The sequence below is a fragment of the Opisthocomus hoazin genome, chromosome 8 (assembly GCF_030867145.1).
Source record: "Opisthocomus hoazin isolate bOpiHoa1 chromosome 8, bOpiHoa1.hap1, whole genome shotgun sequence".
NCBI classification, from domain to species: domain Eukaryota; kingdom Metazoa; phylum Chordata; class Aves; order Opisthocomiformes; family Opisthocomidae; genus Opisthocomus; species Opisthocomus hoazin.
In genome coordinates, this window is record NC_134421.1 from 53,361,101 (window position 1) to 53,383,101 (window position 22,001).

The following is a 22,001-nucleotide window of genomic DNA, read 5'->3' on the forward strand; positions in this document are numbered from 1 at the left end:
GGGGTCCTCCGTGAGGAGAGGCCGGGGCTGCCCTGTGCTGGACACGGCCGGCCCCAGTCAGCTCCAGCCAACCCCACTGCAGGGCCACGATGGCGGCACCTCTGGGAAGACATGTTTAAGAAAGGACGAAACACTGCACAGTCAGTGAGGAGAGAGGGAAAAAGTGTGAGAAACAGTGCTGTGACACCAAGGTCAGAGAGCAAGGAGGGGAGGTGGCACTGCGGGCTCCAGAGTGGAGATTCCCCTTCAGTCCCTGGAACAGGGGGACTGTGAGATGCTGGAGCAGGTTTATCCTGAAGGACTGTAGCCTGTGGAAAGACTCATGCTGGAGCAGGGAAGCATGAGGAGGAAGGAGCAGCCGAGAGGAGCTGTTATGGACTGTTCACAGCCCCCATTGTCCATCTCCCCAGTGCCACTCAAGGACTGGGGATGGTTAGAAGAGTTGGCAATGAAGAAGTGAAGTTGAGCCTGGCAAAAAATGTTTGGGGGTGGGGGGAAGGTGTTATTTTAATTTGTCTTTGCTTCTCATTATCCAAATCTATTTTAATTGGAAATAAATGAAATTAATTTTCCCCAAGGTGATTCTGTTTTGCCCCTGTAATTGATAAGAGATGTCTCTGTCTTTATCTCATCCCAGGAGCTTTTTAATCATATTATCTCCCTGTTGATGAAGGGGTGTGAGAGAGCAGCTGGATGGGCATCTGGCAGCCCACCAAGGTCCATCTGCCACAAAAATGCAGTCGAGGTTGAGAAGTCTTGTAATTACAGGAATGGTGGATTCACATAGATACTCTAGTATCAGGCCTACCTGTTGTCCACTGCAAAGAGGAATGTTTCTGTGGTTGTGCTTCTTTTATGCGAAAAAGGAGACAGCTGTTATGTGAGTCAGCACTGAATTAGCGATATTCTCCTGTCCTGTGGGGCAGTGCTGTGTTGACATAGCATATATACTGTGCTTGGATAGGTACTACATGACAGTCAGCACCGTGATTGAGCCCGGGCATGGGAGGTAGTCCTGAGTTTGATGTGCTAGATTAGCTTCCTGACGTAGAAGGATGTTGCAGATGATACTACCTCCCTTGGACAGGGTTGATGAGTCTTGATGCTGAGGCACAGAAGTTTGAATATTATCCAAAAAAGGATCAGTCTTCTGCATCGAAATTTTACAAGTAAACCTCGAGGACAGATAACCAGACTGACTGAATGTAAAGTGGAGACCAAATATGGAAATTACATTTCCCTTTTATGATAAGACAGTATTTAGCATAAGCAGCAGTACAGTACAGCATAACACAGTACTCCATTTTTGAGGAAAAGGAGTTTCTGCACATTTCTGCAGTGTTTGTTGCATCCTGCATGTGTAACTCAGAGGTGATTCCACCTATGCTGTCAGAACAGTTAGTTGTTTTTGCTGTCAAAGACTCCTGCTTGCATTAATGTGATGTGCTGCTTGTCTGTGGATAACCTTTCACAGGCAGCTAAAGCTTTTTAGGTATTTATCAGGATAACATAGTGATTTTTCTTCACCTACAGATTCTTTAAGACTTTTTTTCTAAGTCTTGGCATCTCAGTGATACTTTTCCAGGTGGAATTAAACAGAGTACTGCCATGCTTTAACCCAGCAGCCAGCAACTAAGCACTAGACAGCTGCTCGCTCACCCCCCATTCCCCCCCCAGTAGGATGGGGAGGAGAAGTGGATAAAAGGGAAAACTTGTGGGTTGAGATAAACACAGTTTAATAATGCAACAAAGGAACTACTACTAATACTGAAAATAATGATAATAATGAAGATGCAAAACGAACTATATACAATAGAATTTTCTCACCGTTCAATGACAGATTTGCAGCCAGTCCCCAAGCAGTGATTGCGGAACCTGGAAATCACAGATTTTGCAGATTCCATGAAATTCTCAAAAATAGACTGAACTCCCGGATAAGTTCAAGTTGCTGGACAAGAGAGAATTTGAACACATGGAAAAGAGAGCTCCCTGCCCCCTGGCCAACCCCCATTAATAAACTGACCATGACACCTATGGTATAGAATATCTCCATTGGCCAGCTTGGCTCTCTATCTGGCTGTGCTCCCTCCCAGCTCCTGCACACCTGCTCATTAGCTGAGTATGAGAAACTGGAAAAAGTCCTAGATTTCATAGGAACAACTAAAATCACCAGTGTTATCAACATTCTTCTTGTACTAAATCCAAACCACAGAAGCCACTGGGAAGAAAATCAACTCTATCCCAGCTGAAACCAGGACAATTTCTGATACATTCTTTGTCACACAGACACCCTTATTTTAGGGTTCATATGTTCTTGAGGGAAATGGAAATTCGTGTTATATAGCAATAGTGAAAAAAAACAAAACCAAAAATCCAACTCCATACACAACACCTAACTAAATACTAAAATATTGCAAAATTACAACAGTGCCATTGGTATGGGTTCAATTTTGCTTCTTTTTAGGTTACAAAAGCCCATCATCCATGCTGCCAAAGAAGATCACAAGAATGATTGTCCTTTGTAATTTAAAGAGCCCAACTGCATCATGAGTATAGAGACAATTGGTTTGGGTAAACCTTCCAGCAGTATCAGAGAGATTGGAGGGGGTCCTGGGACCCAGAGGGAGTAAATAGTAGCTGTGTTATTCTGTAGTTCAATCACACAAGGGAGATGGGGCTTATTTAGTCAGATGCAGCACTGCCCAGATGTAGTTTTACTGCTTCCAGACCTGAGCTCTTTTGCCCACATGTAACCCCGGGCAAATGTGGCAGTCACTGCAAAACCAGGGAGCTACATGTTGGGCTCTGACAGGCAGTGCAGACCTCCATCTTTCAAAGCCATCAAGGTCATGGATATGCAAATCCAGAACTGAACGAAACACAAGCAGTTGCCCACATGTATAAGTAAAGAATAAGATCTTTTTCTAAATTGCAGATATTTAATAGGATATGTTTGAGATCCTTTCCTCAGTTGCTCAGTCATGCTGAAAATATTAATATTAATCATACCAGACATTTGACTTCCTTATCTGAGACTGTTTTTTGTTTTTTTTAGTTAGGAAATAGTTGACAACTTGACAACAATTTTGTGGTACATCATTGCTAATGTCTATTGGAATTAAAAATTAGGAAGCAGAACAGTGTAGCATGAACAAGGGTGAATGTAATTCAGCAAAAAAAGTGAAAAATAAATACTTGAAGTGCATGTTCAGAATACAAGATTGAGTAGAAAATTTCAACGGGAGGTTGCAGAAAGTGAACAAATCACTGTACGGAAAAGAGATGAAGAGCATAAGAAGTCCTTTAGACTGGAATTGCAGAGAAAAAAGAGAACAGAGACGATATTATAAAAAGGATGAAAATAACTAGAAAGGACAAAACATGAAAATAGGGGAAGAGATCAAATAAAACTCAAATGGATTTGGCAAAATGAGCAGAAATGGAGAGAGACCAAATTGACCATGGCAATAACAAGAAAATTGTGTGAGGAATAAATTTGCTTTATTTAATGATAAGTCTGTTTCTTGATTTCTGTCTCTTTTTGGTAAAGTGTTACGGATTAGGCTTTATTGAAATGGCCTAGCTAACTATCTGGTTATTCAACATAATCATGCATTGCAATTATTTCATCTTGATGGCTAATAATTCCATAAAATGAGAAGCAAATGTGTTTTATTAATCCCTTCTGCAATATTCATTTTTGCATGTAGAGACAATTGAAGATAACAGCTTAGGAGCAAACTTTTTGAATATATATTTGTTATTTACCTGGTAGATGGTACCCCTTGGAGCTGAGGGTACCATCTTCGTTGCATTCTATGATTTGGTGATGTGTGTAGCAAAAAAGATGCTGATCTAAATCACGACATTATATGAGAAGTCCCTAATTCAGTTATGAATGTGGGATGTATTGGAATGCTTTCCAGTGGTTCATCATGTGCTTCATGGACTTTTTATGCATGTGAATTCAACTTGTGAGGAATTTTAGGCATAGAAGAAGTATTTCAGATTTCACTAAAATTTTTCTCTCCTATGTGAAGGAGACGTATATTCACTAAGAACTAATTATTGAAAATATTTACACTTGTAGTTACTCGTTTAAAGTGTAACTGCAATGAAAATCTCTTCACGTTATACATACTTTTACTGAAAAATCGATGTTAGAAAGCAGGGACAGCAGAATGTGAGGCCTTTCCTATTTCACCCACCTTGGAAGATGGATCTAGGCATGGCAGTGACCAAGTGTAACCTTCGTATGGCAACTGTTTGGTTTGCTGTGCCGGGCAGGATGCAGTTTCAGATGAGAATGTAAGAGGAAAGTTTATGAAATGGCATTAATGAAACAGCCCACTTTTATATCTCTGCTTTTCAGTTCTGAAGCAGCATCTGAATCTAATGGTAAAGAATAGTCTTGCTTTCCCTCTTTTGGCATTAGTAAATTGCCAAGAACATTTTACAAAGAATAAAATATATGAGAGTTCACAGAATCACAGAATCACAGAATCACAGAATGGTAGGGGTTGGAAGGGACCTCTGTGGGTCATCTAGTCCAACCCTCCTGCCGAAGCAGGGTCACCTACAGCAGGCTGCACAGGAACCTGTCCAGGTGGGTCTTGAATATCTCCAGAGAAGAAGACTCCACAACCTCCCTGGGCAGCCTGTTCCAGTGCTCCATTACCCTCAGAGGGAAGAAGTTCTTCCTCATGTTCAGACGGAACTTCTTGTGCCTCAGTTTGTGCCCATTGCCCCTTGTCTTGTCGCTGGGCACCACTGAAAAGAGCTTGGCCCCATCCTCTTGACACCCACCCTTCAGATATTTATAAGCACTTATTAGGTCCCCTCGCAGCCTTCTCTTCTTCAGGCTGAACAAGCCCAGTTCCCTCAACCTCTCCTCGTAGGGGAGATACTCCTGTCCCCTCACCATCCTTGTAGCCCTCCGCTGGACTCTCTCCAGTAGCTCTTCATCTTTCTTGAAGTGGGGAGCCCAGAACTGGACAGAGTACTCCAGATGAGGCCTCACCAGGGCAGTGTAGAGGGGAAGGAGAACCTCCCTCGACCTGCTGGCCACACTCTTCTTGATGCACCCCAGGATCCCATTGACTTTCTTGGCAGGCAGGGCACACTGCTGGCTCATGGTTAACCTGTCGTCCACCAGGACACCCAGGTCCCTCTCCGCAGAGCTGCTCTCCAGCAGGTCCACCCCAAGCCTGTACTGATGCATGGGGTTTTTCCTCCCCAGGTGCAGGACCCTGCATTTGCCTTTGTTGAACCTCATCAAGTTCCTTTCTGCCCAACTCTCCAGCCTGTCCAGGTCACGCTGAATGGCAGCACAGCCTGCTGCTGTATCCACCACACCTCCCAGTTTGGTGTCATCAGCAAACTTGCTGAGGGTACATTCTAACTCTTCATCCAGGTCGTTGATGAAGAAGTTAAACAAGACTGGGCCCAGTACTGACCCCTGAGGGACACCACTTGTCACCAGCCTCCAACTAGACTCAGCGCCGCTGATGACAGCCCTCTGAGTTCTGCCATTCAGCCAGTTCTCTATCCACTTCACCGACCACTCATCCAGCCCCCACTTCCTGAGCTTCCCTAGGAGGATATCATGGGAGACTGTGTCGAAAGCTTTGCTGAAGTCGAGGCAGACAACATCCATGGCTCTCCGTTCGTGTACCCAGCCAGTCATGTAATGGTAGAAAGCTATCAGATTGGTCAGGCATGATTTCCCCTTGGTGAATCCATGCTGACTACTCCTGATGACCTTCTTTTCTTCCACTTGCTTGATGATGGCCTCCAGGATAAGCTGCTCCATCACCTTTCCTGGGATGGAGGTGAGGCTGCCCGGCCTGTAGTTCCCTGGGTCCTCCTTCTTGCCCTTTTTGAAGATTGGTGTGACAGTGGCCTTTCTCCAGTCCTCGGGCACCTCTCCTGTCCTCCAGGACCTCTCAAAGATGATGGAGAGTGGCTCAGCAATGACATCCGCCAGATCTCTCAGCACTCGTGGGTGCATTCCATCGAGGCCCATGGATTTGTGGATGTCCAGATCGCTTAAGTGATCCCTCACACAGTCCTCCTCGACCAAGGGAAAGTCATCCTCTCTGTAGGCTTCTTCTCTTACCTCCGGGGCCTGGGATTCCTGACGGCCAGTCTTAGCACTGAAGACTGAAGCAAAGAAGGCGTTCAGTAGCTCTGCCTTCTCTGCATCCTCCGTCACCAGGACACCCGCCTCATTCAGCAGCGGCCCCACATTGTCCCTAGCCTGCCTTTTGCTGCTGATGTAGTTGAAGAAGCCCTTCTTGTTGTTTCTGACATTCCTTGCCAGCTTCAATTCCAGGTGGGCCTTGGCCTTCCTTGTCGCATCCCTGCACGCTTTGACCACATTCCTGTATTCTTCCCAAGTGGCCTGTCCCTCCTTCCACATTCCATGGACCTTTCTCTTCCACTTGATCTCCGCTAGAAGCTCCTTGTTTAACCATGCAGGTCTCCTGCCTCCTTTGCTCGATTTCTTTCTCAGGGGGATGCATTGCTCCTGAGCATGGAAGAAGTGTTGTTTAAAGAGCGACCAGCACTCATGGACCCCTCTGCCTTCGAGAGCCCTGGCCCACGGGATTCCTCCCAGTAGCTCCTTGAAGAGGCCAAAGTCAGCCCTCCTGGGGTCCAAGGTTTTGATCCTGCTTATTGCCCTGCTTCCTCCACGCAGGATCCTGAATTCGACCATTTCATGGTCACTGCAGCCGAGTCTACCTCCGACCTTCACATCCTCCACCAGTCCCTCCTTGTTTGTTAATACAAGGTCCAGCAGCACGCCTTTCCTTGTTGGTTCCTCCACCACTTGCATCAGAAAGTCGTCATCGATGCTCTGCAGGAACCTCCTGGATTGCGCCTGCCTAGCTGTATGGTCTTCCCAGCTGATGTCAGGGTGGTTGAAGTCCCCCGTGAGAACCAGGGCCTGTGACTGTGAGGCTGCTTGTAGTTGCCTGTAGAAGGCCTCATCAACCTCCTCCTCCTGGTCAGGTGGCCTGTAGTACACACCCACCGTAATGTCACTCGTGTGAGCCTGTCCCTTAATTCTAACCCACAAGCTTTCAACTTGTTCCTCATTTGCCCCCAGGCCAAGCTCAATGCATTCCAGTTGCTCCCTCACATACAGAGCAACTCCACCACCTCTCCTTGTTGGTCTGTCTTTTCTAAAGATTCTGCAGCCATCCATGACAGCATGCCAGTCATGCGAGTTGTCCCACCACGTTTCTGTGATGGCGACCAAGTCGTAGCCGTCCTGCTGTATAATGGCTTCCAGCTCCTCCTGTTTATTGCCCATGCTACGTGCATTGGTATAGACACACTTGAGCTGGGCTGTCAATCTCACCCCTGGCCTTGGCAAGCCAAGCCTATGCTCATCCCTAGTGAGCTGGGCAATATCCCCTTCCCCCTTCGAACCTAGTTTAAAGCCCTCTCAATGAGCCCCGCCAGCTCGTGGTCAAGAATTATTTTTCCCCTTTGAGATAGCTGAGTTCCACCTGTCGCCAGCAGGCCCGGTGCTGTGTACACCTCCCCGTGACCAAAGAATCCAAAATTTGACCGATGGCAGCAGTCCCATTTCCTGATGTGCATGAGTAATTCTGAGCAAGACTGCAAAAATCCAGATGCCCTGGATGCTGTGAGACAGGTTTGAAGGGAAAACTATGCTACCGAGCTCCTCATTAAGCAGTAATTTTCCTATTCCCTTAGAAATAACTATCACCTTTTGTGAATCACTCTAGCTCAGTCAGAAAGGAGTGAGTGTCATCACAATTTTGTAAGAGAGAGATCCTGAAATTTCAGTACCTGAATGGGCTGAGCAGAGGGATGATGTGACATGTACACACATGAATGCCTTCCCTTCATCCCAAAGAAATCTGTCACCTGAATTTTTCTCAAAACAAGAGCTGAGACTTCTGGCTGTATAGAAGTATTCTCTGTAATGACCTCTTGTTATTTTTATGTTTCTTTTACTGACTTTGTTCACTCTACACACTTCAGAACCGTCAGACCTGATATCTGCATTGTGTAGATGCTCTGAACACTTTTTTCAATAACTTTACATCTGCAGACCTTCTCTTATAAGGGTAGACTTGCTTGTCATTTTGTCATTAATGGTTCCTCTTCTCATAACTCAAATAAAATCTTTTTGAACTCTAAGCCTACCGCACACTCTATAAAGAGTCTACATAAAATGAAAACAATAACTGAATAAGAAAAAGCCAAGCTAAAGATTCTAAACTCTCAAAGCAAATATGTTTTCTTTTAGAAAAACGGAACTGGCTATCTATCTACCCCTCTACTTAGAGATACAAAAATTCTTAGATGCTTCTGTACTTAAGGGACCTTCTCCAGAGAAGTATTAGTTATTTCACCTTCTGCTTGGGGTGGAAATTCCTGGGGACTCACCAAAAAAACATTGTCCACATGGGCAAGTTTTTGCCAGGTTGACGAGTGTCTCATCAGACAATAGGAATGAGTCCTGGGACTTTATTTGCTTTTGGAGAGACTCTAAGCTCTAGTAGAGCAAACTGAAGTGATTTTCCTAGAGGACTGAGATACAAGGTACCCTTAAATGGGATTTGAAACCTTGCTTGTAAACCAGCTTTCTCTCTAGTTTTAATGGACTGTTGCACTGAGTAAAAAAGGTCCCTTAATAATAGAAGGATGAAAAATTATCAGTCCCCTGGATTATATGGTTTTTATTGCTTAGTGTATTGCAATTTGTGACAGCAATATACACCTGTTAAATTGGTATGTTAGTTTCTCTACATCAATTTTGTTGTGTTAATTTAATGGCTGGGGCCAAGAAGAGATAGTCGGAGAGATAAGGAATGAAGCAGCCAGGAGGAGTTCTCCCTGCACACAAGGGAGAGAGTGTACTGCAGTAAAGGTGACTAGTTTATGAAGGTTTGGACAGATTTGCTGGAGCAGGCAGCAGGGCTCAGACAGCATTAATGAGATTGTTTATTAGTACCGGATGAACAATTCTGCAACTCACTTGACAAATACCAAGCAAAAAACACAACAGGGGAGCGTCCCTCTGCCTTTAGCAATTCCGTGATCTGTGGAATAAAATAATCACTGAAGAAAAACAATCTATTTTCCATCTACTGAGTTTTCTCTAACATATGAAGCCACTTCTATCAGAATTTTAAATCTAGGCTAACCCTGCATGAGATCAGAAGCTTTGTTTAAAAATCAGAAGTCTGTAGTTAAAATAGCAGCATAAAAAATTTTGTGACTGACTTAATAAGCAGTGTATGCTGTACTGCATCTCTTTAATTTCTGTTTTTTTAAGTTCTTTGTTTTGATTCTTAAATTAAAAAATGCTACCTTAGCTACTGCACAGCATCAGATTTTCTTACTAGTGCAAATTGTTCCGTTTCCACCTGTCTACCATTCTTGCATGCTGCAGTGTTTGAATCTGTTTGAAATGGACGTTTGTCAGCTAACTTCAGGATGCTCAAAAGCTTTCTCCTTGAAACACTTTTTTTTTTTTTTTGCTTTTTCCTTTTGAATGCATTCCCCAGGGTTCTGCCTGAACTAAGTTATGTCTGTAGCAAATACACTTTTTGATATAGAAATACACACACACTTCTATACACGTGGAAGCTGTGTGTCCATATACTTATGCACACTCAAATTAACTTCCTTTCTCCTCCCATCTTTCTGCCCATTCATCCATGCACCCACCATTTCACTCATCCAGTTTAAGAGCAGTTTCTTATAGTATGGGAAAAGCAATAGACTTTGCACAATTTTGAGCTTTTGCATTTTTTCATCAGCGTTCCAATATCTTTAGAAAAGTGAATATGAAAGATAGATTCTGCTCCTTGTTTGACTAAGTCTGTGAAAAGTGACCAGAACTGAAAGGATCTGGTCAACCAGTATATCATTTACACTTTGAATTAGTGCCCAGGGATGTTTTTTCTTCAAATGGTTGCTAAAGCATTTCTATGATTTTTCAGGTTATTTGTACTCAGAACTGAACCTCAAGATTGTCAGTTAAGGCACACCTTTTTTTAGGGGATGTGTCTTTACAACATTCCTTACCTTGTCTTTTCTTTTTTTCTTGTGATGTCCAGATGCGTTCCTGTTTATCTTGAATCCATCAGCATCAGATCTCATTGTGGTGTTGAGATGGTAGTTGCCGAATGGATTCCTTCCTTTGCTTTAGTTCAGCTGGTTTCTCCTTTGCTTTATCATGCCTGTGAACCACTAACTTAAGGAGCAATTCAAAGGTAACTGGAGTCAGTAGAAATGGGAATGTGTATTGTTAATGAGTGGCAATCTAGTGAAGTGTTGTTTTGAAGTTTGAAACTGGCTTTGTTTATCAGTCTTTTAAATATTTCTATCACAATGATCTCAAATTTTCTGGCTGATATTCTTAGTTGCAGCAACAGTGTTAGGCAGCCACTGAGAACATGAACGAGAATTTTACCCTTAATCACAGTCTTAGATTTCAGCCACCTAGCTGCCTGCAAGTTGGGTATTTAGTTTATGCAAGACATTTATGGTACACCATAGTCAGCGAGAGAGAAAGGCACCATCAGGCAGCAAATAAACACAGCTGTCCTGGACACATAGCTTGCAACTTGCAGTCACCCCACTGGGGTGCCTACACCTCTCATCTGATTATAGAGAAACCTTATGTGAATTTCTTGGGTTTGGAACCAGCTACCAGTCATTGGTGAACTATGTGCTGTCCCTGAAGACTGCCTCTTCTAGGTACTTAGATTTTCTTTTAATTCTGGACCAAGATGCGTAAACATAAACCAACCAACACAGATGTTTCAGTTACGCACAAGCTACCTGTATCAAGAGGAATGTTAATTTATTTCAGTGGACTGTTTGCTAGGAGTTTTGCATGTGAGCTTATGTATCAGTCATGGCAAGAGGAGAAAGCTTGATCCATTATCTGGTGTGCCTGCAGGTAGGCAACTGTACTCGTTTTATTGAATGAAGTTCAGAGATTCAAAGATAATAAAAGCCAGAAGGAACCATTGTGATAATTTATTGTGACCTCCTACATAACACAGTCCATCGGAGATTTTTGATTTAGTTCCCATATGAACTAGAATGTTCCATTTAAAAAAATAACCCAACTTCTTGAAAGTGTTTCCAGAGATAAGCCGGCTATAATCAGTAGCAAATTATTTTAGTGTTGTATTAGTCTTTAACTTTAGTGCTCTATAGTCGATCTGAATTTGGCTTGCTTCATTGAGATCATTTGATCTAATTACAGAATTACCTGCTGGACTGATGAATCTTCTATTACAAAATGACTGTTTGCCATGTAGGTACAGAGACTTTGGGCATGTAATCCCCTAACCTTCCCTTTATTAAGGCAGACTGAATGAAGTAGTTACTGAAGGACATGTATTGTGAGAAGTATCTTCTGATCAATAGCTCTTCTATAAATATTTTCTGCACAATTAACACCCTTCTAATATTGGAGGCCTTGGAGCTGGACAACACGGTGCCCCAGTATGTGTTTGCACCTCTGCCAGGTACAGAAATATAGATATCTTATCTATTCCCAATATACTTCCTGTTTGTTCAAACAAGGTTTATGTGACTGGTTTTGACCACACTGTTTCATCTGGAGGTGGTGTTTAGCCGATTAGGTCTCAACTCCTATGTCCTCAGATAAGCAGTAGGAGACAGATTCTTCTGTTCTGTTAAGTATGGCTGCATTTGGCCCTACTAAATTCATTAAAAAATACTCAAAGCCACACTGATTGCTCACACTGGTGCTCATTTTTAGAAGGTGATCTAACCTTAGTATTAGCGATCTGGCCTTATTGTTTGCCTTTCACACACACTGTTCTGTCCTCAAGAAGTGAAGTACTTTATTTTACGTCCTTTAGAAGTACTTACTTCTGTGTAATGACAGATGTATCATACAGCATGTGTTCAAAAACTAACTGCTGTCCACTATTGACACAAATGTTGATATTTATTTTAGCTTTTCTGTCTGTGAGATTGCAGCTTTAGTTGTCTCAGTTGCCAGTCCCCCGAAGTTCCTTACAGAATTGTGGTAGTGCATTCTTTCCAAGGATATTTCTGAGAGTGCAAGTTACATTTTTGCCCTCAGAGAAGTTTCTCTTTCTTTCTCTCTGCTGCTTATAGAAGGAACTGAAGGAACCAAACAGCTAGCAGGTGAGACAGATTTTTAACAGTGCTAGCTACTCGTATCCATTTATGAAACTATCGGCTGGTTTTAATCCTTTGATAGGTTTCATATTGGCTTTGTGTTGCTCTCATTTTGTAAGCAAAGTGTGTGGAGTCACAGGCCTTACAAGAGTCTAAGAACATTACACCAAGAACACTAATAATCTGAAATTACTCCTATGACTTTATTAAGATTTACAAAGTGATCATGAAGATATTAAGTTGTGTCTTTGCTATCATATGCAAGAGGAAAGATCTTTTTCTCCTTGGTCTCATTAACTCTATGAAACTAAACTGGGCTGTTGTTGCTATGTACTATGATTAGTGCAGAAAACCTGGGTTAATGGGGTAATCTTGGGGTGCTGGCCTCCTTTCTCATTTCTGTGACATGCTAGTGAACAAATTTTTCAGTGCAGTGCTTGAGAGCTCTTGGAAAGATCAGGCAGAGGAAACTTGACAATTGCTATCTTTAGCATTTTTTTTTCATATATTTCAAATTTCACAGAATCACAGAATCACACAATAGTAGGGGTTGGAAGGGACCTCTGTGGGTCATCTAGTCCAACCCCCCTGCCGAAGCAGGGTCACCTACAGCAGGCTGCACAGGACCTTGTCCAGGCGAGTCTTGAATATCTCCAGAGAAGGAGACTCCACAACCTCCCTGGGCAGCCTGTTCCAGTGCTCCGTCACCCTCAGAGGGAAGAAGTTCTTCCTCATGTTCAGACGGAACTTCTTGTGCCTCAGTTTCTGCCCATTTCCCCTTGTCCTGTTGCTGGGCACCACTGAAAAGAGCTTGGCCCCATCCTCTTGACACCCACCCTTCAGGTATTTGTAAGCATTTATAAGGTCCCCTCTCAGCCTTCTCTTCTTCAGGCTGAACAAGCCCAGTTCCCTCAACCTCTCCTCGTAGGGCAGATGCTCCAGTCCCCTCACCATCCTTGTAGCCCTCCGCTGGACTCTCTCCAGTAGCTCTTCATCTTTCTTGAAGTGGGGAGCCCAGAACTGGACAGAGTACTGCAGATGAGGCCTCACTAGGGCAGTGTAGAGGGGAAGGAAAACCTCCCTCGTCCTGCTGGCCACACTCTTCTTGATGCACCCCAGGATCCCATTGGCTTTCTTGGCAGCCAGGGCACACTGCTGGCTCATCGTTAACCTGTCGTCCACCAGGACACCCAGGTCCCTCTCCGCAGAGCTGCTCTCCAGCAGGTCCACCACAAGCCTGTACTGGTGCATGGGGTTGTTCCTCCCCAGGTGCAGGACCCTGCACTTGCCCTTGTTGAACCTCATCAGGTTCCTCTCTGCCCAGCTTTCCAGCCTATCCAGGTCACGCTGAATGGCAGTACAGCCTTCTGGTGTATCCACCACACCTCCCAGTTTGGTGTCATCAGCAAACTTGCTGAGGGTACATTCTAACTCTTCATCCAGGTCGTTGATGAAGAAGGTGAACAAGACTGGGCCCAGTACTGACCCCTGAGGGACACCACTTGTTACAGGCCTCCAACTAGACTCAGCGCCGCTGATGACAACCCTCTGAGTTCTGCCATTCAGCCAGTTCTCTATCCACCCCACCGACCACTCATCCAGCCCACACTTCCTCAGCTTCCCTAGGAGGATATCATGGGATATCATTTAGGTCCTGTTTCTTCTGGGGGAATGTTATTGTGTAGAAACATGATGGCATAATTTTTCCCATCTGTAGCCTAAGGTAACTTCTCAGGATGATGATTTGTGCGTGTAACTTTGAGAGGATTAGATGTGCAAGTGCCAAAGGAACATACTACACCAAGTATCTTCCTGGAGGATGTGCGTATGGTTTGGTTACATTTGCGCATGCAGCTTGAAAGCAGCAGTGACTTGTCTGAAGTTTGGTTTTGACTGCTCTGAAGTTTGAATTGTTTAAGTGGAGCACCTGGACTTTGACAGGAGTAGACAGGGTTCTGCACTCTACAATTAGTTGTGTCACTTGTCAAAATCAGAAAAGCCTCCACAATAAATTGGGGTTAGTTCATTGCACTCTATACTTGGCTTTCTAGATAGCATTCTCTTCTTTTTCTCTCAGACATTGTGGTGTAATGAATAAAAGCATGAAGACTTCATGGAGATACTGGAAAAAGGCTTGCTTTCATTAAAATTTGTCTATGTGAAGACATTTCAATAACTAGAAAAAGAACAAACAATAGAAACATCATAATAAAGTTCAGCCAAAATTCAGACTGAACAGAAAAGCGTTAAGATGATTCCTTTTATTTTTGTCAGTAGTATCTAGATAGCAGAACAGAGAAATAAAATTTAGAAATATGAGAAAAGGAAAAAAGCCAGAAAGACTGTATTTCTTTTAGTTCAAGGATGTTATTTAAGAAGATTCAATATGTAGCACACTGCAAGAATAAAAATTTTCCTAGGAAAATGTTTAATTAAGAAATGAAAGAAAATATCTACTAAGCAATTTACATTTTCATAAGATATAAAGCATTCCAGGTCCAAGGCATTACAAGTTGTATTTCAGCTGGCACATAGTTCCATTTAGTACATAAAACACAACTGCTCCAAAGAAGTCAGTGCCAGGCAAGGGCAGTAGTACGGAATTTAACTGCAAGGCTTGATACTGCAATATCCAACCTACTGCATTTACTGGTTCTTACCTGTTAGGATAGAATTGCACTGGAATATCTAATGATGCAAAGGCATGGAATGAAGATAGTGACATACATATTATTTTGTTGTGATCACACCTGGGTATTGTGTGAGTAATGGCTATATTTAAGCAAGGTATTCTTTAAAATATTTTTTACCATTTCCTACTGATCCTCCTTCAGCTAATGCAGCACTTCCTTAGCCTAACACTGCGGTTAGCAGAAGAGTTCAAAATCTCTTCTTGCTACATGGAATGGGCCTGACTGTGCCACAAGATAATACTGAGTACACACCTTCCCCTTGTCATAGCCCTTGTGCTCACTCTCATGAAGACCAGTTGTCAGGGCTGAACAGGTAGTGTGAACAGTGACCGATCAGGTTTCAGGATAGCGCTGTGCTTTTGCACCTCAGCCCGGAGCTAGAGACAGCTCCTTTGTTATTTGCATTCAGAGAGACATATTATTAATCTTTTCACACCTGACATCCAGATATAAATGTAGCATTCAGGTGAATATGATGGCTAAAGACCCTAAAAGGTCATTCTTGTCTAGCGCTACCATGATGAAGTGTAGCTGTTTGGTGCTGTAACGCTGGCGATGGCTCAGCCACTGCAAACATCCACCTCTGTTCATTAGTCTCTGAAGAGGTTTCATTTACCCCAGGCAACGTGAGGTGGCCACAGCCCTTAATTGTTCCCCAGCACAGAACACTGGTTATCTCTGCACAGTTGACTCCTTTAGCGAAATAGCTCAGAGCAATAGGGCTGTCGCAGCTTTCCTCTCTGTTTCCAATTATCTAATTAACTTTGAGACTATTCCTCTTACTGTGTTTAATTATCACTAAATTTCCTATTTTCTTTGCAAACCCCAGTCCCCTTGCCAGGGTGATTTGTTTCATTTTTAAGGAGTCTGCATCTTTTCTCACTGCTGACTTTCAGTGCCCTTTGTGTATGCAAAGACTAAAACATTGGCCCTATAAACACATATGCACAATCATTCATAACTTTCACAGTTTTTGAAAGAAATCCAATTGAAAATCTATAAACTTCTATTAACTATTCACACAAGAAAATCAGTAAAAGTTCAAGGTAGCCATGACAATCAGTTTAAGCTTGCCATCAGGAACTGGTTTTCACCTGCACAATAAAGTTAGACTACTGTTGCTGGTATGCAGGCAATTTAGTTCACTGAACAATGTGTTTCCATGAAGCAAATTTTAAAAGCAATGACAGTACTAGGAGAAGCTTATTTCTGATTTTGCAAACACAAGCAATTCTTCATGAACTACGAAGCAATCAATGAACAGAAATTTCACTATGTAGCTCCTTTGAGTAAACTTAAGAAAATGTATAGTTTAAATTATGAATATTCAACAGTCCATAAAATACCACTGTCAAGAGCTCTTCTAATGTGTCTGAATTATGAATAGTTCCAGGAAAGGTGGCTCACAATGTAGAAGGAGAATCTAAATTTGTCAATTCATTCTCACTGAATTATATGCTAATATTATTATACATAATTTGAATATTACATCTCGTAGTTCCTTAGCTCTTTCGTTCCTATGATCTAAAAGCATTTAATGAAATAAAGCAACTTGACTGCGAATGAAATCTACACCAGATGTTGTAAACTCAATTGAAACCACATAAAATAAATCTCTAGGTGGCAATTGCAACATAGTACCATGTTTGAATAACACGAAAACGTATTCTGAAGAACACAATGAATGGACAGCTACAAACAGATGAAAGTGCTAAAGTACAGCATAGTAATTGTCTGTGAAGAGGCAGTGCCTGCGAGGCACCTTCAAGGTCCAGGGAGTGAACTACTGCATCTAGAATAGGTCAGAGCCATTTTGACAAAGTCTTTTTTTTGACATTGAAAAGCTGATTTGTCAAAACCAGAAGTCTTCCTCAGAAATAATTTCAGCTGAACTTCAGCTCAAATGTTTCAGAGAAGACTGCAAACATTCCAAAAAGAAGACAAACAAAGGTCCATTTCCCATATTGTGAGGTATCCCCACAGCGACGGAAAAGGTATTTGTTGGCAGAAGGGGACAGAGAATTTTTCTCTTGCAGTCCTCAGCTGAAGAACGGCTCCTTGCCACTGCTGGATGCAGAAGCCTGCACACTTTCGGCCATTCCCAAAGGGTCCTGCAGTCCTGTACGCTGATGATCTGCCCAGATTGTATTTTGTTTTCCCCTCAACCCATCAGCTAGACCCTGGGGAGCGGGCCCAAGGAATTGCAAACAGTGGCATCCCCTTTAGTTCAGTTAAAGTACTTCAATTTTTTAAATGTGAGAAGCAGTTAATTGTAATAATTCTCAGTACTTTTATACAGCTATTCATCTTCAAAGAGTATCACTAACATTAACTAATTAATTTTCTGCTTTTCTTCTAAGACACAGAAATGCAAGCTGTGATCATGCAGACCACCTAGGTAATTATAATTTTCTTCGCACTGAAGATTATTCCAAATACTGGTTTTGCTAGTTTAGGTGTAGACTTGCAAATGCTAGTTTGATCAGATAAGAGTTAAAGTGATCAAATGCTAGAATTTCCGCTTAAAAAACTTCAAGAATGGCATACTAGTAATACTTATTGAGAAATTACTTCTTTCATCTAAAACTTGACTATTAAGAACTGAAAAATAGGACTGTTTTTGACAGACTCCAGGTACAGAAGGAATATGAGTGAATCTGACTTTTATATTATCAGAAAATGATTAAATTAAATATTCAAAGTTGTACTTTTTTTTTTTTTCAGTTCACAGCAGTCTTTTGAGAACATTTTCCACAATGATTTTCAGTACAACAGTAAGTAGAAATCGGTCATTTTCACCTAAAAGAAGAAGTACAAAATCTGCAGTTTACAGCAATTTGGTCGACACATAATGCACGAGCCACTGTTCCACTGACCACTGCTTTTGTGATTATTGACTGCTTTTATTACTCTAGTGCTTATCACTTCTTACTTAAGTGATAGCAAGTGGTTAAACTAACAGAGTTAACTTTGGTTTTTTACCCCCACTCTAAGGTAATAAGAATTAAATAATAAAAGGTTTTCAAAATGAGCAATAGTGCAGGTTCCTTAAATGTCTTCTGTCTCCCCTCTCCAGAGACAAGCACAACGAGGTGAATCTCATCATTATTTGTCTTTTCAAGGTCAAAGCTGTGATAGACGGGGCTTAATGTGTATCCTGGTAGAATTGGATTTGATTCTCAGGGCTGGGCCAGAGGGCTGCTTTGTTAGATTTGTTAGATTTACTCTCACTCTCCCGCACTCTCTCTCTACCACAAACAAAATTACCTCTTGGAGGCCTGCATCAGCCCCAGCATCCTGAGTCTATCTCCTTTTCTTGATTTCGGTCACATCTAAATCTGTTTAAACTGTCGACATGATGATTTGTGGAGAGACAGGGATTAAGCAGAAGGGAGATTAACACACTTGTCTGTCTTCTTCGAAATAATATACCTGCTGACAGTAAGGACATTCTTCAATTTACATAACTTAGCTCACAAGAAGGGCTTTACGATTGTTATTGGGTTGCTTTTTTGCTATCAGCAGTACAAACTCATCTGCTCCCTGCACATTTAAAACCTTGACAGTCCATTTCTTCAATTCCTGTAACACTGAGAGGCATGCCCTCCTCTTTTTCTAGATGAAATGAGCTTTTTTTGGTATTTGAATAATATGCATTCAAATAGATTATTTAAGAAGTATGTATTAAATTCTGCTGGATATGAGATGAACTTCCAATGCTGCACAGAAAATACCTACATTCCATTAAAGTCCAAACTCTGTGAGCAATTGTTTTGAAATGGAACTATGATCTTTGTGTTTTTCTTTCATTTGCTGGTAGAAATTAGCAGATTACTTGTTCTTCTAATTGTCTAGGAAAAAATAAACCACCATGCAATATTCTTCTGTAATACTTACCTGGGTAATTCTTAACAACACTAACAAGAATTGTCTGGGTGGTATTTTATGCTTGGCCTCACTCTGGTGGAGAACAAAGGACTACAGAAGAACAAGAAGAAAATTTCATCTAGAAAAGGGAATAAGAGTGTCTATTTTTCTCACACTTTCTACATTTTATCTTCGTTCAGTTACAAAGGATAAGGCACAGAGCCTTTTCTTCTGTATGTACAGGGCTTTGTAAAAGAAATCTTGTTTTGAATTAGGAACAGAATTGTGAGGTAGCATTATGCAAGTTAAGGGAAGCCACAAACTTCAAGCCAGCAAATTGATAAATGTACTGTCACAACTGCATGAGCTGGAAGAGCTGCGTATGCAGGAAAAAACGGAAATACTTACATTGAAAAAAAGACAGTAGCTTTGCAGGTGTGAAACTTCTTTTTTTGGTACCATATATTTTTATATGAAATCTCACATAAAGACTGCTTCATGATTCCTAGGTAATGTGCTGTTCTGTTAGGATGAGGCAGCTTATGTACTTACCTCCAGCCTTGCTTCTCTGGGAGTCAAAGCCCTTGTGAAAACATCTGCTGAACCATAACTGGGAAAGTTTTTCTATTACAGAGCTTCAGCTTGCAGTTCAGGACATTGCAGAGGTGGAGGAGCAGACAGAAAGCATTTTTTTGTCTCCTTCCATGTCTCACAAATGCTAAGTAAGTTTTTCAACATACTCTAGCGTTTTTCTAATGTTAACAACTGAAAGCGATGTAATAAATAAAATGGGTCAACCTATTTTTTAACCTATTTCCTGAATCAAATCTGAAGTAAGTACTTTTCTGAGATCTGAAGAATTTTAGTTATTTTTCTCCTTCTTCTTTTTTCAGACCTTATACTTAATGATTGTCTTTGGGTGTCCTCAGTCATATCTATTAGGCACACCTCAAGAAACAGATTATTTTCCTAAACTTCTCAGCTAAACTGACTAGATGCAAATCATTCAGATTTTTTACTCAATAACTTTCAGGTGGGCATCCAAACTTTGAGGCACTTTTACCAGACTTGAACTGCACCTTTAAAATTTTTCCATCATTGGTAGAAATTCCAGTAGAAACTGTTTTTTCTTACTTGTGTTTAAGCCCCTTTTTTAAAGAATTTTGGTAACATGACAATTTTTTTAGTTAGCACTTGTAAATATCAGCATTTCTTTGAAGGGATAAAGGTGCAGGCTCAGTCCTCAGGTGTGTAGAAGTGAAGACACTGAGCTGAGAGAGATTATCCCAGTGATGACAATGGGAGGTTTACATAGGTAACATCATCAGCAACCCATGCGCTTCTGCAAGGTACTCAGTGGACTCGCTATACCCCAAAACCACGCAGCATTTCTACAAGTCTTTCCATTGATTTCACTGGGTTCTAGATAAGATCTATGCCATTCATTAATATAATTATTTTTTTGTTTTTTTTTTTGCCAACCCCCCATCAGTTAATGCTGGGCTGTTGACAGTTGAAAAAGACTCAGTGTGAAAAGAGAGGCTGTGACTTGCACAGGCTTAGGGAGAGGTGTGGTAGAGACAGATAACTTCGCGAGAAAAGACACAAAATGATTAACAGACGTAGAATACTTGATGAATACATCCCTGAAGTAAAAGAGATTTGCGCAGCTGTGTGTTTTCCAGTACATTCTACCTACAGTAATTGTAGTAGTTTCAGTAGGTCAGACCTTATTTTTAGTTAATTACATCGCTGAATTGCTAAACTGGGTGTTTTTAGGAAGCAACGTCTCAATTTTAGCATTAAAATCCTAAAAGGCTTACTCCTAACTAAATAAACCAGTCAGGAAGAGTAGGGCACCTCTATAAATTATGCTGACATTTCACTTATGGGAAAAAATTATCTGGAAATTACTTTGTATTGCCACAGATACAAGAAGAATCAGAAGTGCCAAAGGGATGCTGAGAAAGGCTGCTGAACTGTCTCTGTCTAGTTTAACCCATTAATTCATTTACTTTCACTCTTTGGCTTTTCAGAAAAAATTGCGAACAACCTCTTGACAAAAAAAGAGTTTATAATTTCTTGTTAGTGTGTGAAATAATGTCAGCTGTTGCCACCAAATTGATGACATGGAAGGAATTCGTATTGTTATCTTTCTGAAACATTTGTTTTAGTGTTTGCAGGTTTAGAAATATATGGAATTGTGTTTATGCTTGTGGTATCCAATCTAAAATGGAGAGAGAAAAACAATTACTCTAAACTCATTCTGCAAATTAAATTGCTCACAATACTCTCTGTGGCAGAAAAAAATTGCATGAATGCCCAGCATGAAGAAACACTGGGATTAAATACCAAACAATTCACCTTAGTGTGACTTCACATCAATGGGTTAAACATGATAAACAGTTTATGTATTCACATCATTTTAAGCTGCTGGGTGTATCTGTTGAATGAATATATTTGCTGTTGTTTTTTCAGCTCATCAGTAAATCCAGCGCAAAATCTGATAATATACCAGTTGGATTTATATTGCTGCAACAGATAGAGATTATTACTGATGCCAGGAAGTCTGATTTTCTGCTCATTTGATCAGGACAGTAGCTGTGCAAAGCTACATATTAATATATAGAACACTGCTGTCCCCTAGAAGCCTACAGAAAGGAATTTCGTGTTGTATTTGGAAAACCAGATCAGTTGTTTCTCTGTCCTACTGCATCTATTAAACAATTCATACAAATTCTTTAATCAGCCTCTTAATGTGTGCTAGGAAATGGGCTTTCCATATTAACCAGGGAAATGTCAACTCAAGGCTATAGGGGCTGGTGCTAATAAGGTTAATGAATAGCTGGCCTGAAAAGCAACAGATGGGCCTAACAGAGCGAGATCTTTAATGGCATTTATAATGCCTAGGGTCAACTGCAGTTTATCTTCATTTTTTTCTCATTTAAAATATTCCAGAGGAATAATAAAGTCAGTTTAAATTTTCCCCACAGGGAGATGAAATTTTATGCAGCACTGTTTATTGAATGTCAATGTGTTTGGTTATAAACAGCAGACTGCTGCACTGTGCTAGAACTGTAGTTGCATATTTGCATTTGCAGGGGAATATTTTGTTTAGATCATTTAAAAGAGTACTTTGTTTAGATCATTTAAAAGAGTATTCTCTTGATCAATTGCTGCTGCAGAGCTGGTCTTTTTGCTGAGGACAGGCTAACACAGAAGGTCCATTTCTGGTTATATAGCGTAGCTAGATACATGCCTATT